The following is a 17,127-nucleotide window of genomic DNA, read 5'->3' on the forward strand; positions in this document are numbered from 1 at the left end:
AAGTATCATTCATTCATTTATTTTTTGAGTATTCCTTTGCCTCCCCATTTATTGTCCATCCCTTTGCCTCAACTAATACTGCTCATCCCACTGAATTCCCCCAGCAGTCTGTTCAGTTGTTCCAAATTCCAGTGTCTGCAATCTCTCGTGCCTCTTTTTGCTTTAGCTAACTTTGTTTCTGTACTAAATTATGCAATTCATGCCAAAGAAGGTACATTAATCCTCTGCATAGGAAAATATTTACATAGTCATCAGTTGGGATGCCTAAAGCACAGATGGACACTGCTGAAATTACTGATGGTTTGTAGAGCCACCCGATATCCTGATAGATCTTTGTATCCTGTGAGGTGCAGTGCACCTCCCCAGTCTATATATATCAATAAGGGTGTTATGATGGTTGAAGGCCTAACTTTTAATTCAAAGATTGAGGCCATTATATTTTGCTGATATTAGTTACAATGATGGTTAATAGTGCTTAGGGGCAGCCCAGTGGCGTAGCAGTGGAGTTGCTGCCTTACAGTGCCGGAGACCCAGGTATGATTCTGACTACAGGTGCTGTCTGTATGGAGTTTGTCCGTTCTTCCTGTGGCCGCAAGGGCTTTATCCGGGTGCCCTGGTTTCCGCCCGTATTCCAAAGCCGTGCAGGTTTGTAGGTTAATTGGCCTCTGTAAATTGTCCCTCGGGGCGTAGGATGGAACTAGGTGATAGTTGTTCGGCGTGGACTTGGTGAGCCGAAGGACATGTTTCCATGCTGCATCTCTAAAACTCTCCCCGTTGGATTGCAAACTTGTCGTGGTCGGGGAGCTTGTGTGTCTCAGTGACCCCTAGAGTTATGCCAGTGGGAGATTCGTCTCCTGTCAGGGTCTCCCATGCTGGACACGTCGAAGGGTAGAGGTGAGACGAAGAGCGATCCACTGGTCCAGGTTGGAGGTTGAGCACAGGGCTAACAACCCTGTCTCGTAAAACAAATATGTTACAGCAACAGCAACTGAAGGAATCAACACTACTGAGTGGAGGGCCTTCGTTGCTGCCCTACATGCCAGGAGGCATAATAAGCAGTAAGTAAGTCATCTCTAAAACTAGAAATTGGTAATCGTGCCAACATGGTGGTTAGTAAGTTATGAGGTTATTAAGGCTTAAAATGGTTCACCAACCAAATTGTTACATAGCCAAGCAAAAAAACAAGAGCATTGTGCTTATCTTCATGCCCCCATCTATTTGCAAAATCTAAGCAATCAGATTTGGCAACATGAGTTTGTGAAATTTCTATTAAAAAAACAAGACAATGGGTATCAAAGCAATTACATTCCGATCAGGGCCTTCGGACATGTTGAAATAAGCTTTCACTCTGGCTACATACGATCAATTTAACTTGAGAGGAACTTGCTGTGCAAAGTAAAATGAAGCATATATTGAATAAACTGATTCTGAGCTAGACAAAATTATGTCTGTAATTATTCACATGAATGAACAACATGACAGCTAATGACTTCTGCATGATTGAGACGTAGTGCAGAGGACTGTTTTAAACAATTAAGTGAAAGACTGGTGTTTCAAACACTGTTCCAAAAGCAATTGGATATAACTTATGGAAAGAAATGTCCAAATTTACTTCGGAGTCACGTGACTACGTGAAGAAGGCCGTCATCCCACTTGGCGCGTCATTCCGTTGACTCGCATTGCGCAAACGAGCCGACTGGCGGCAGCATTTGCGCTGTCCAGTGGTAAGTTTCAACCAACAAGGTAAGTTTTTAAACTTACCTCTGGGATTGGTTTTGTATTGCAGGAAACTCATTTTCAGAGTTTGCTTGCTGGATTGGGGGCGAAGTCTGGACAGGCCGCGGGTAAAACTCTATGGACCGCGAGAACAGAGGGAATCCCGGTTATGACCTCGGGGATACCGGAAACGGACTGCGGGACCCGCTACGGAGACCGTGGAAGTTCGATTAGCGGGTGGCGATCAAAATTCGCCTCACGAATCGCTGGCAATGGAGCCAGCAGCGTCGGACTGATGCCGACAGCACCTAGACAACCGTTTGAAAGGTTAGTCATAAAATTGTATCTCCCGCTCTGCGGAGGGGAGTGTAGGGAAGAGGCCCATACATTTAAACATACGGGCCAGAAGTACCTAGGCAAACCTGTTTGGAGGGTTAGCCATTAAATTATATCTCCCCCCTGTGGAGAGGAGTGCAGGGAAGAGGCCCATTCATTTAAATAAAACGGGCCAGGAGTACCTAGGCAAACCCAATTGGAGGGTTAAGCCACTATCTTATCTCTCGTTCTGAGGAAGGGAGCGCAAGGAGAAAGCCTGCAAACAAGTCGGGTTAGGAGGATTCCGGATGGAGAGGATTACCTCCTACATGGGTAACATGTTGAAACGTTCAAACCCACATGGAGCACCTGGTGGAGAGGTGCTCCACAATGATATACTCCAAAGGAGCGAGTTATCAGCCCGGGTATTATGGAGAACCCGCAGGCAGCGGCACTTGTTTCAGGGCTGCACAAATATCTCCTGCTCTGAGGAGAGGAGCATCCAGGGCCCGTTTCAAGCTGATCCAAAGCAAATAACCTGATATAGGTCCGCTGGAGGGGCCATGTCAGCGCAGGTATCCTCTGGGGCCTGCGGCAGCACCTGTTTTCAGGGCTGCCTACGAATCTCACTCTCCGTGGAGGGGAGTGCGAGTGGTCAGTAGGTAACTGATCTCAAAATTAAAGTATGAACATACTGAAGCATGCATATGGCCTCAAGAGTACTCGCAAACAAAGGATTTGCTTCCAGAAGAGTTGGTCTCCAGCCGTTGGCAGAATACCCGGAAGAGGCCAGAGTTCTCACGCTACAAGTGCCGGCAAGGGAACAGCGCTATCAGGGTGACATTGGAGAAACCAGCCGCCGAATCCTCTCTTCAGGTAAGACCAGAAGAAGGAAGCAAAAGCTGTCGGACTAATCAAGGTACCAACGACAAGCAAAGCTTCATCAGTAGGCGACAACACACCCCACACCTCCATAGGGGGTAAGCGGTTCACTGAAGCCGGTGGTAGCTTGAAAGCTGGGCACGGAAATATGATCAGTCGTCTTTCAAGGCAGACTCAGAGTTATGGCCAGAATTGTCTTACAAGGCAGGCTCAGTATGATGAGGTTTCAGACCAAGGCCCAAGCAGGGGTCAGGAGAAACATGGAATCCACACTCCCTACCAGTCCTACTCCCCAATCAAGGAGAGAAAAGGAACCCGCATCAGCAGCCTTTGGGCCTACCACAAGACCACCGGTAGCCATGGAGGTAGGTAGGTCTGGGTTTACCGAAACAAGGGATTGTGGACCAGTTACATGTTGCTAATTTTTACTCTTGTGTTTTTTTTGTTCAAAATGACAATGAAAAACAACATGAGTTTCAGATCTGGTTTTAAAAAACAGATAATAACATGTGATTACTTTTACTGCACAACATACATAGGTTCCAAGCAGACTTGGAATTGGGACCGGAGTTGTCTTCGAGAGGCCCAGTATTATGGGCAGGATTGCCTTTCAGGACAGGTGACAGATGGAGGATATCACTTCATCCAGGTTTAACTCATATGTGCAGTACAGACTTTCAGAATAGTACATTTTGTTACGGTCTAACAACTGTTTTATAGGAGCTATATGGCAAGCATCAATCTCAAAGATGCATGCTTTGCATTTTCCCATTCACTGGAATCGCCAGAGATATTTGAAATTTACCTGGATGGGGCTATAATAACAGTTAAAGCGTTGCAAAATAGGCTAACTACAGTTCCCAGGTTTATTTACCAAATTTCCAAACGGAGCTTGGGCTGCTCAGAGCTCAAGAACATTAGTTATCATTTATCTGGAATGAAATTAAACGCTGGCTTTTGCTAAAAAAATAACTGTTATAGGCCCAAACTATATTTGAAGTATCAGGGTCCCACCCATCCAGTTAAATTTAAGTTGATACCAAGCAGAACTACTGATTATTGGGATTAACATTTAACTATCAACTAACAAGGGATTCCGCCCTGGAGCAAGAGATGCAGTTAACAGAAGCCTGTAACAACCTCGTTGGTTATTAAGCAGCTTTCAATTCATCAAGATGTAGTTGACAATATAGCAGCTGTGTATCAGCGGTACAAATTGGGCTTTGCATTACCTGAAGTTAAAACATGCAAAGAATTAACCTCTTTAGTACCATATAGGTCATTACAAATAAACCTATGCTATTCTCAGCTGAAGCTACCGAAATCACGATGGTGGCAGTATTCAGCATTGCTCCATTATTTTTGGTCGGGTATTACAAATTGATGCTAGTGCTCAAAGATGAGAAGTATGGTATGCCATCTCCAGTTACGGAGGCGGATGCGGGTTGCATAAGTTACCAATTTTCAGTAATTGGTATCAACTACCTATAACTCGGTGCATTCTATACGTTAAAGGTTATTGTAAGAGTGTGCACAATCTGAATGCTCAACTCCAAGTTGATACACTATGGGGGTGGCATATGTTAGTCACATGGGTGCTATGAAGTTTAAATATCCTGTGATATTTACCTAATCTTATTTTGAAACTACTGTCTCATGTGAAATCTATGAAACACAGGATTGATGTTGGACTACAAAGAATTTAATGTCATTTTGGCTCGATGGAACATTGAATATCGATATATTTACATACAGGCTTATTTACCAGCTGCCAAACATGTGGCATACCGTGGCAAAATATACATTATCGCCACTTGGTGGAGGAATTATTGCATGTGTGTTTTCTCCATTCTGCCTCATCAGTGGTGTTTTGCAATTTATCCAGCAAGACACCGCCAGGCCTCAATCTGCCTGACTGACATATGCAGCCATGGTTCCCGCTAATATAGGGAATTATATAGAACCTATATGGTTATTCAAAGCATAAAGCTTGCTGGTACAGCCTGTGACTCGGGAGACCAGCGTCTGCATGATACATCAAGTCATTGACTTGAAGACTCCGAGACGATTTCCTGCACGGTTGTCAGACAAATCCATGGAGTGCTCACTGCAGAATGCAGGATAGCACCAAAAAGAGGCAGGACATCTCCACTTCAGCAGATTGGATACGGTTTTAGCTGAATACACGTTACATGCTATACAGCATGAATAACTGATGTCCTAGAGTTCATTTCTTATGAGTCTTTGACAATACTCAGTTACAGTGCCATTAAACGGTGCAAACGTGCTTCTCATCATATTTGCTGCAGCAAGTGGAACCCACTCTGTCGGGCCTCACCCTCTGATATCCTGAATTATATAGGATATCTTAACACAAGTTCTCCCAGGCCCAGTAACATGGGGGTATGGGACATGATGTAATGTTAACATTACTTCAGCAGGGGGCTCCAGCTACATCCTTATCTCAAGCCGGTTCTCAAAAGGTAATAATCCTCATGGCACTGGCCTCAGTGCAACGGGTCCAGTCATGACATAAATTACGACTGGACAGGGTGGTTACATATGTTAATAACATAATATATTATGTTTTGATTTAATAAACTAGTGCTTCAGGTGGTAAAACGGGCGTTTGGTGAATGCAGGAGTCAATACTAATATTTTAACACGCACTCCACCAGGGCAGCTACCACATCAGCTCATAGGATAATGTACATTTGCTTTGGACCACATCCTAGCAGCTGCAGGATGGTCAAACGAACATACTTACCAACTTTCAATACAACCCGTGGCCAAATCGTGGGTATTTGCCAGCTCCATTTTTGACTGTTAATAGTTTCCTCTGGATGAAAGGGGTCACTATTATTTTCATTGGATGATCAAGCATCAGCATAACAAACCAAGTCATGTCTGAATGCATGAATCTTTTTTCACTCATCCATGGTCACTTCAAGCAGTGTGTTACGCATGGATTCGGTTCCGGCGTGAAATCACAGAGCTTTGAAATCTTCACGTAGTCACTCACGTGACTCTGAAGTAAAATAGTAAGATTAAACGAGAACTTACCAGTTTGAAGTTTGATCTTGATTTTATGAGGAGTTACGATGAGCGATTACGTGCCCACCGCGCCCACCCTCATATTATCAAGGTCATATGGTAATTCCAGTTCTCAAAATCTTACTAGGTTCATGGTCAACTACTTGTTTCTGTGATTCCACACTGCTGCTTTGACGTATGACGCGCCAAGTGGGATGACGGCCTTCTTCACGTAACCGCTCATCGTAACTCCTCATAAAATCAAGATCAAACTTCAATCTGGTAAGTTCTCGTTTTATCTTACTATTATATGACACAAAGTGCTGGAGGAACTCAGCGGGTCAGGCAGCCTCTGAGGTGATGGGGGAAATGGAGTGGGGGAGGAATGGTCAGTCGAGTTTTTGGGTCGGGACCCTTCGTCAGACTAGAATCAGTCTGCCAAAGGGGGCTGACCTTAAACATCACCTGTCTATTCCCTCGCCAGATGCTGCGTAACGCGCTGAGTTTCTCCAGTATTTTGTGCTTAGCTCGAGATTCCAACATCTGTGTTTCCAATTTTATAAGCACCTGAGATCTGATTTTTTCACGACCCGATTAGTATCAATGAGGCATTGGTAGTCCCATTGATGGTCTTTTGATATTTACTGTCCAATATCAACCAGCAAAGTTTAGCACAATGATTTTTCCCAAAAGAAAGAGCTTAAATGCAAAGTATTTTGTGTTCTGCCACACTCCCCAGAGCCCTGTTATTCATTGTGAAGGTCCCACCCTGGTTTGACTTACCAAACTGCAACACATCACACTTATGTGTAAACTCCATTAACCCATTCCTCAACCCACCAGCCCAACTGATCAAGATCCTGCTGTAATTTTTGATAACCTTCAAGTTCAAGTTCAAGTTACATTTATGGTCACCATTTAGTACAGTGAGATTTGAGTTACCATACAGCCATACGAATAAAAAAGAACACAATACACGATAGCGTTTAACATAAACATCCCCGCACAGTGGAATCAACGTTTCCCACTGCGAGGGAAGGTAATAAAGTTCAGTCATCCTCCTCATTGTTTACCCGTGGTCGAGGCCTTTGAGCCCTCTGCAGTCGCCGCTATGGCGGCCCGATGTTCAGGCCATCTCGCCGGGATAATCGGAACTCCGACGTCGGAACAGAAGAACACACTCAGCGGCTTGGAGTTTCCGAATCGGCCGCTTCTTATCGGAGACCGCGGCTCCCGAGGTCCACAGGCCGAGCTGGGCGGAGCTCCAACACTGGCGACCCCTGGTAAGGGGTCCCAGTACTCTGCGATATTAGTCAGCGCTGCCCTCGGCTAGAAGCTCCGCAAACCACAGCTCCTTGGTGTTAAAGCAGCATGCCCAACACTCTGGAGGTCTGACACGGCGATCTCCGTTAAGGCATCGCCCGCTCTGTGATGGTAATTCAGTGCTGCGCCGCTGCTGAAGCTCTGGCCGGTCTCCAGCAGGAAAGGCCGCGCCAATTCAGATGGTAGGCTGTGGGGGGGGGGGGTGAAGATGTTTCCCCTCTTCCCCCTCCCCACCCCCCACATAAAAAAGACTAAGAAACCTCCAAAAACATACTATTAGGCAGACTAAAAATAACAAAAAGGGTGAAAGGACGGACAAACTGCTGGCGAGGCTGCCGCGCGCGGCGCCACCCATGAAAAAACCTGCTTCACTATCTACGATACCACACACTTTAGTATCATCTGCAAATTTACTAATCATGCCTCGTACATTCTCATCCAAATCATTGATATAAATCACAAACAGTAAAGGGTTCAGCACCGATCCCTGAGACACATCACTAGCCACAGGCCACCAATCTGAAAAAACAAACTTCCACCATCATTCTCTGCTTCCTTCCATGAAGCTAATTCTCTATCCAGTCGGCCAGTGCTCCCTGGATCCCATGTGATCTAACCTTCCAGAGCAGACTACCATGTGGAACCTTATCAAATGCATTGCTGAAGTCCATATAGACAATGTCTATGGCTTTGGCCTCATCAAGCTTTAAGTTATTTTCTCAAAAAGCTCAGATTCATGATACACGCTCAAAACCAAGCTGACCCTCCCTAATCAGCCCATCTATCCAAATGCATATATATCTTATCTCTAAAAGTACTTCCCAGTAATATGCCTACCAGAGACATCTCCAACTATCAGCTCGAGTAGATATAAGACTTGTTATGGTATAACTCCAGAGCCAGCAACATAATGAAGGACCCCTACCACCCCAGCAACGGACTGTTCCAGCTGCTACGGTCAGACAAACGCCTCCGGTGTCATGGTGCGAAAACAGAGAGGATGAGACGGAGTTTCTTCCCACAGGTCATTAGGACTGTAAACTCTTCTCGCCAGGGACTAATGTACTGTGCCAATTTATGTTGTGTTGTGTCATTTTGTTGCTGTTGCTGTTTTTTGCAGTTTTTTTCCTAATATGTAAATACTTACTCTGTTCTATTCTTTTCTGTAGTTTTTTGCACAATCCGCAGGCATTGCCACTTTCATTTCACTGCACATCTAGTATGTGTATGTGACAACTAAACTTGACTTGACTTGAGGGCATAAGGTTTATTCCTTGTGTCTTGGCCAATGCTTCCAACGCAACCAACATTACAAATGCAGATTGTCTGGTCATGAGATGTGATGGCTAGTTGTGATGGCTTTATGAATATAATTGGCCTCCACTTTTTCTTATTACATCAATGACTACGTCTTCACAGTAATTTGTTGGCTGTAGACTGTTTTGGGATGTCATGATGTCGTAAAAGTCTGTACAGATGAAATAAGTTATTTTCTTTTTGACATAAATAGACTTCAACTCCATTCAGTGTCTGTTTCCCTACAGTAGGACATCGTCCTCTCCAATAACAAAGCATGCATGAAGGTCCATATATGTCAAACATCACTCTACGCTTCTGCTTCTATCTTGCCTTTACTGTAGCTACTGTCTAGCCAATCCTATCAACAACTAGAGAGCGGCCCTGTGCAACCTCATTGGAGATCTTCAGACTATCTTTAATTGGACTTTACCTTGCACGATACAGTATTCCCTTTATCCTGTGGATGATTTGATTGTAATCATGTATAGTCTTTCCGCTGACTGGTCAGCACGCAAGAAAAAGCTTATCACTATACCTCGGTACATGTGACAATAAACTAAACTAAACTGAACAACTAAATGGACATATGTTCCCCACTAATATATGCAGCAGGTAATATTTTCTGGGCAAATTTTTCCTGCGGCCCTCACCTATTCACATGAAGGGGAGGAGATGTAATTACTGACTATTTAAAGATTTTGTGTATGTTGATTTGGAGTTAATGAATGTGCAGTGGTGCAACAGTAGAGTTGCTGCCTTACAGTGCCAAAGACCCGGGTTTGATCCTGACTATGGGTGCTGTCTGTACGGAGTTTGTACATTCTCCCTGTAACCTGCGTGGGTTTTCTCTGCGAACACCGGTTTCCTCTCCTGTTTCCAGCTGCAGGTAAAATAAGGTTGCTGTAGTTGGGGATTTTAACTTTCCCAATATAGACTAGGAAAATCATAGCATGAAGGATTCAGATAGGGTGCAATTCCTCAAAAGTGTTCAGGAGAGTTTTCTTAAGCAGTGTGCGGAGACCCCCCACACGTGAGAGAGCAATGCTGGATCTAGTATTGGAAAATTGGGAAGAGCAAGTTAATGAAGTGTGTGTGGAGGAGCCTTTTGGGACCAGTGACCACAATTCGATTAGGTTTAAGATAGTTACGGATAGGGGCGGAGAGTGTCCATGTTTTAAAATGCTCAACTGGGGTAAGGCCAACTTTGAGTATATGAGAGAAGGTGTCGATCAAGTTGACTGGAGCAGGTTATTAGAGGGGAAAGGAATATCGGCCAAGTGGGATGTTTTTAAAAGTGTGCTGAAGAAATTTCAGGATGTGCATATCCCCGTTAGAGTGAAGGTCAAAGCAGGCAAACGTAAGGAAACTTGGCTGACGTGGGAAATTGAGACATTCGTCTGAAACAAGAAGGATACATGGGAGAGATATAGGCAGCTGGGATCAAGTGCATCCCTGGAGGAGTTTCGGGAACTAAGGAGTAAACTTAAAAAAGGAAATCAGAAGGGCAAAACGGTGCCAGGAGATGGCTCCAGCAGGTAGCCTTAAGGAATATCCCAAAAGATTTTATAAATACATAAGGGGGAAAAGCGTAACTGGAGAGAGAGTGGGACCTCTCAGGAATCAAAGCAGTTACCTCTGTGTGGAGCCACAGGAGAAGGGCATGGTGCTAAATGAGTATTTCTCCTCTGTATCTACCAAGGCGAAAGACATTTAATGGAGCAAGCACTCGAAGTGTCTTGAGAGCAGTTAGGGTTACTGTCGGAGAAGTACTGAAGGTACTGTCGTGTTTGAAGGTAGCCAAATCTCCAGGGCCTGATCTGATACATCCGAGGACATTGTGGGAAACTAGAAAGGAAATTGCGGGAGCCCTGGTTTAAATTTATGAGTCGTCCTTAAATACAGGAGAGGTGCCAGAAGACTGGAGAGGGGAAAATGTTGTGCCTCTTTTCTATAAGGGCTGCAGGGAATATGCTGGTGAGCTTAACATCTGTAGTTGGTAAGTTACTGGAGAGTATTCTGAGGGATAGGATGTCCAGGCATTGGATGGGCAAGGGCTGATTAGGCATAGTCAGCATGGTTTTGTACGTGGGAGGTAATGTCTCACAAATCTGATTGATTTTTTTGAAGACGTGACTAAAAAGGATGATGAAGGCAGAACTGTAGATGTTGTGTACATGGACTTGAGTAAGGCGTTCAACAAGGTTCCACGTGGTAGGCTGCTCTGGATGGTTAGATCGCATGGGATTCAAGGAGAGATAGCTGACTGGATAGCAAATTGGCTCCATGGAAGGAAGCAGAGGGTAATTGTGGAAGATTGCTTCTCAGACTGGATGCCTGTGACTAGTGGTGTGCCTCAGGGTTCGGTACTGGGGCCGTTACTGTTTGTCATCTATTCTACATCAATGATTTAGATGAGAACATACAGGGCAAGATTAGCAAGTTTGCTTATGATACAAAAGTTAGTAGTTTTGCAGATAGTGAAGATGGTTGTGAATGATTGCAACAGAATCTGGATTGATTGGCCAGGTGAGGGGAGGAATGGTTGATGGAATTTAATACAGAGAAGTGTGAGGTATTGCATTTTGGGACGTCGAACCAGGGCAGGACCTACACAATAAACGGTAGGTCTCTGGGTAGTGTTGTAGAGCAGAGGGATCTAGGAGTACAGGTGCATGGTTCCTTGAAGGTCGAGTTGCAGGTAGATAAGGTGGTCAAAAAGTATTTTGGCACTTTGGCCTTCATCAGTCAGAGTACTGAATATAGAGTTGGGAGGTCATATTGCAGTTGTATAAGACATTGGTGAGACCGCATTTAGAATATTGTATTCAGTTCAGGGAATAGGAAAGACATTGTCAAGCTTGAAAAGGTTCAAAAAAGATTTACGAGGATGTTGTCAGGAGAGATCTTATAGATGTATACAAAATCATGAGAGGAATAGATCGGGTAGATGCACAGAGTCTTTTGCCCAGAGTAGGGGAATCGAGGACCAGAGGACATAGGTTCAAGGTGAAGGGGAAAAGATTTAATAGGAATCTGAGGGGTAACTTTTTCACACAAAGAGTGGTGGGTGTATGGAACAAACTGCCAGAGGAGGTAGTTGAGGCTGGTAATACCCTATCGTTTAAGAAACAGACAGGTACATGGATAGGACAGCTTTGGTGGGATATGGACCAAGCGCAGGCAAGTGGGATTAGTGTAGCTGTGACATTGTTGGCCTGTGTGGGCGAGTTGGGCCGAAGGGCCTGTTTCCACACTGTATCACAATATGACTCTCTATGACTCTCATACTCCAAAGACGTACAGGTTTGTAGGCTGATAGGCTTGGTATAATTGTAAATGTTCCCGAGTGTGTGTAGGATTGTGTTAGTGCACAGGCTGGTTGGCGTGGACTCGGTGGGCTGAAGGGCATTTTTCCGTGCTGTATCTCTACACTAAACTAAACCTGGAGCTGGGCATGAAAAGAAGGTGAATAGCAGACACTAGACTTCATTGGGGTGCTCACTGGATGATGAAGGCATCCATCCAGTGAGCACCGTGACAGAACGCTATCTCCTTCCTTACATGGATTCACATGCAATGCAGGGTGATGATCTTAGTTACCAGAGTGTGATTAACATATCCTGGAGGAAATTTCAAACCAGAGAGATCATAAGCTAAGTCCGCTTGTGAAACACACGCACTTCAGTCAAACAGCTTTTGTTCTGTGCTTTCCAAATGACAGCTACTTAAAGTTTTAAAACATTAAAGAGGTTTTAAGCAGGGATAATTCAGGGCATGTGAAGCATTTAATCCCATCGCAATGATATCAGGAAAACAGCTCTCGCAGAAGCTGCGCAGTAAAATTACATCAACTTTTGGATAAACCACCAAATCATTTATGTGGCTTCTCTGGCAACTGGGGACTTGACAAAATCCTTTGGAATTTGCTTGAGTTTACTGTTTGATTTCAGATGGACACAGAAGGATTAATTTTGATACTTTAACCTAAATACTTTGATTGTTTCCTAAGCTACTCCAACAGTACTTTTCCACTGGAAATTCTTAAAGGATTCTTAAGGGATTGGGCAGGTTCGATGCAGGTAAAATGTTTCTCATGTTGGGATAGTCCAGAACCAGAGGTCACAGTTTAAGAATAAGGGGGTAGGCAATTTAGAACTGAGCTGAGGAAAAACGTTTTCACCCCGAGAGTTGTGAATCTGTGGTAATCTCTGCCATAGAAGGCAGTGGAGGCCAATAAGCGAGTTCGGTATTCCGACTGCGCATGCCTAGGTCATAGGTCACTCATGATAAGCATTCAAGGCAGCGGTGCTGCTGCATTGTGTGCAGGCCTGCTTTTCGTCCATGGTCGGGGTCGGGCCCGGGTCTTCAGCGTTGCGGGCGCTGTTGAGTTGCTGCTGGGCCGTCCCTGTCCCCTCTCGGGTGTCCTGTCCCTGTCCGGGTGCGGTCAGAGATGTCTGGGGTGGTCCTGGGCTGGCGGGGAGCGGCCCGGAGCGATGGCGGTCCTGGACTTGCAGCCGACGTGGTGGGGGGGGGGGGGGGACGCTGGCTCCGGCTCGGCTCTGTTCCGGCCCCCCGGGGACTGTCGGCTGTGCCTCTCGCCTTGTCCAGTGGCTGTCGGTTCACCCTCTCGTGGTGGGGACCCAGCGCCGATCATCGGCAGGGATGCACACAGGTGGCTCGGCGGGTCAGGCAACATCTCTGGAGAAGGATCTCGACCCGAAACGTCACCCATTTCTTTTCTCCGGGGATGCTGCCTGTCCAGCTGGGATGCTGCAGCGTTTTGTGTGTATTCCCGTTGATGGCTGTTGTTCGGCTTTCGCCGGTGCGGGGGGGGCGGGGGTGTGGGGGGAGGTTGGCCAGCGGCCACTAGGTGGAGCAGGGTGTACGGTCAGCCATCCCCGGCCCGTCAGGGATCTGGTTCTTCGGGAGTTGGAGCGGGGTTGGGCAGGAGATGGAGCTTCTTTGCGCTGGCTATGGGCCTGTGGCGGCGGCTGCTCCGTGCCGGTGTCCCGTTGGTCAGGGGCTGTTGGTTGGCTCGGCGGGGCAGCTTGAGTTAAGCTGGGGTTGGCGCTTCTTCTCCACATTGGCTGTTGGCCTGTGGGCCGCTGCTTCAGGCTGGTGTATCACTGATCCGTGGGATCCTCAGGGGGGGACGGGGACAGTCTAGTGGTGGTTCGGCAGCGCTTGCAGCGCCGGGGACCCGGGTTCAATCCTGGCTGCAGATGAGGCGCGGGTCTGTGTGTGCGCAGCTGCCGAGAATGTCTCTCTGCCGGTCCAAACTCTCCCGTCTCCCACTCACATCTGCCAATCTCTTCCATTACCTGGCACCCCCGTTCCTCAGATTAAATATACTTTTACACATAAATTATGAATAAAGATATCAATTTATACACAGTTATACAAACAGTTCACTTTTTCTTTATCGCGAATGACCTTTGACAAATCCCATGATTCCTTGCGTTTTTTGGAATACCAAACTCGCTTATTTACTGGTTGCATTCAAGAAAGAGTTGGATATAGCTCCAAGGGCTAACGGAATCAAGGAATATGGGGAGAAAGCAGGAATGGGGTACTGATTTTGGATGATCAGCCATGATCATATTGAATGGCAGTGTGGGCTCGAAGGGCCAAATGGCCTACTCCTGCACCTATTTTCTATGTTTCTATGTTTCTATGAAATGCAGCAATACATCAATACAGTGCCTCACTCTTAGAGAAAAAAATGCTCACTTATGCAAAGATTCCCATGTCCTCAGGGTGTCTCAAAGTGATGCCGAATTGATTGAAGTATTTTAAAAAGTGTATTCACCATTACGCCCTCACAAATGCAAAGTTTATTCCTTGTGGGAATGGCTGTAGATGGTATGAACACTGGAATAAACTTCAACGATTCCTTCAGAAGATGACAGAGTATCTTTAATATCATTCGGATCAAGCAGACAGTGCCGGCCGCAATGTAGCAATTCATCAGAAGGTTTTGGTGCTGTGATCCCTCTTACAAGGGATGGTGGCGCAGTGGTAGAGGTTGCTGCCTTACAGTGCCAGAGACTTTGGTTAGATTCTGACTACGGGTGCTGTCTGTACGGAGTTTGTACTTTCTCCATGTGACCAAGTGGGTTCTCTCTGGGTGCTTGGGTTTCCTCCCACACTCCAAAGATGTATAGCTATATAGGTTTAAGAAGGAGCTGCAGATGCTGGAAAAATCAAAAGTAGCCAAAAAATGCTGGATAAACTCAGGGGGTGAGGCAGCATATATGGAGAAAAGCAGGCAACGTTTCAGGCCTCGACCCAAAACGTCGCCTACTCCTTCTCTCCATGGATGCTGCCTCACCCGCTGAGTTTCTCCAGCTTTTTTTTGTCTACTTTTAGCTTGATAGGTTAATTGACTTTGGTAAAATAGGATTGTAAATTTCCCCTAGTGTGTAGGATAGTGTTAGTGTGTGGCGATCACTGGTTAGCACGGACATGATGGGCTGAAGATCCTGTTTCCGCGCTGTATTTCTGAAGTCTAAAAGTAAAGAAGCGCTTCTCAAATATCCTTTGCTCTGTTATAAGCGTTCCTCCACCCCTACATCTCATGGCAGATCAAGCTTCACAGACAATCTCTCAGCTTCAAGTATTAGGAGCTGCAGTATATCCATACAGCATACAGGTGTCTTGAACTTCAGAATCACCTCAACGGTATTCTCATCAATGAGAAGACTGGTTGGATGAGAAACACCATCAGATTGAAGAGTTAATTAAACACACAAGGCAATTCTGGAGTGGAAACGTGACTATTCTATTTGTTTCTGTATAGGTTTTCTTTAGAGATAGAGCATGGAAACAGGCCCTTCAGCCCACCAATTCCATGCCCACCATCAATGATCCATTCCAACTAGTTCTATTATATTCTAAGATAGACACAAAAAGCTAGACAGGACCCTCCTTGAGTCTGAAGAAGGGTCTCGGCCCAAAACGTCACCCATTCCTTCTCTCTGGATATGCTACCTGTCGTGCTGTGTTACTCCGGCATTTTGTGTCTATCTTTGATTGAAATCAGCATCTGCAGTTCCTTCCTACACATCTATTATATTCCACTTTTGTATACACTCCTTACACACGAGGAGCAATTTACAGAGGCCATTTAACCTACAAATCTGTACAGCTTTGTGAAGTGGGAGGAAACTGGAGCACCTGGAGGAAACCCACGTGGTCACAGGAAGAACATACAAACTCCACACAGACAACACCCGAGGGCAGGATCAAACCAAAGTCTCTGGCGCAGTAGGGCGGCGGTTCTACCAGCTGTGCCACGGTTCCACAAATGAAAAGAAACAGGAACCTGAAGACAGACGTTCAGCTTACTCTTCCATTTTCTTACTGTGGAGGTCGTGGGGGGAGGAAACACAGTCAGAGTGGTTGGTCTTTACGTTAGAGGTCTGATACGTTTTGCGGCAGGGTTGTGGCCTGTCTCACAGCTGTAGCAGCTTCTCTGTTCCAAGATTAAGGTATAGCTGCCCCCTTCTAATCAGTTTATAGTCTTGTATGGTCTTTCCGCTGACTGGTTAGCACACAAGAAAAGCTTTTCACTGTCCCTCATTACAGGTGGCAATAAACTAAATGAGACTAAATTTAAGAAAAAAATAAAATAGTACGTTGTTGCTATTGGTTACTAATATTTATAAGAAGGTAGGGATTGGTTATTAGAATGTAGTTTCTATTTGTTTTTTAATACATCAGAACGTCTGGAGATTGGTGATTTCATACGCTAATAAGGAATTTGAGAGTGCGCAATAAATCCAATTGTATAAAAGTTGACTTTTTCAAGTAGAATTTGGTAACTGGGATTGTGCTGCCCTCCTTGTCCGCAAGTGAATAAAGTGTGTCTGGAAAACGATTGCAAGTCGTCACGAGACCAGTTGATCAGCGGCGATGGTGCTCTAGCTGAACATCTTATTTAGAGAAAAAGCATGAATGGCATGGATGTATTCTAAATAGGATGCATTGCTGTTGCATTGTGTCTTCTCAATAGGATGCATTGATTTGATGGCTCAATGAATTTAAAGAAAGACTGGCGCTGATTGCATTTCCTGGGTCCCTTTTAGTTTGGGTTAGTTTAGTTTAGAGATACAGCGTGGAATCAGGCCCTTCAGCCCACTGAGCCCGCACCGACCAGCCATCGCCGCACATTATAGGGCCTGTCCCACTTGCCGATTTTTCCGGCGACTGCCAGCATCATTGACTGACGTATCAGGTCACCGAAAAAGTCGCAGCGTGACACGGCGTGATGGCGTATTGACGCGCGGTGTTTCCTCAAGTGTCGCAACATTTTTTTTTGTCGCCGCTGGATTTTGAAAGGTTCAAAATCTTTCAGCGACCCTGATACTTCAGTCAATGACGCCGGCAGTCGCCGAAAAAATCGCCAAGTGGGACAGGCCCTTAACACTACCGGACACACGCAAGGGATAATTTACATTTATACCAAGCCCTTGGAGTGTGGGAGGAAACCAGAGTACTCGGAGAAAACCCACGCAGTTGCAGGGTACAGACAGCACCCGTAGTCAGGATCGAATCTGG

General features: G+C 45.6%; 1 protein-coding gene across 1 annotated transcript in view; it reads right to left on the minus strand.

Annotated features, from left to right (window-relative positions):
- Positions 1-17,127, minus strand: part of LOC116982065 (acid-sensing ion channel 2-like) — a 441,144-nt gene that overhangs the window by 40,603 nt on the left and 383,414 nt on the right. The window lies entirely within an intron of this gene.

The sequence above is a fragment of the Amblyraja radiata genome, chromosome 16, assembly GCF_010909765.2.
Source record: "Amblyraja radiata isolate CabotCenter1 chromosome 16, sAmbRad1.1.pri, whole genome shotgun sequence".
NCBI lineage: Eukaryota > Metazoa > Chordata > Chondrichthyes > Rajiformes > Rajidae > Amblyraja > Amblyraja radiata.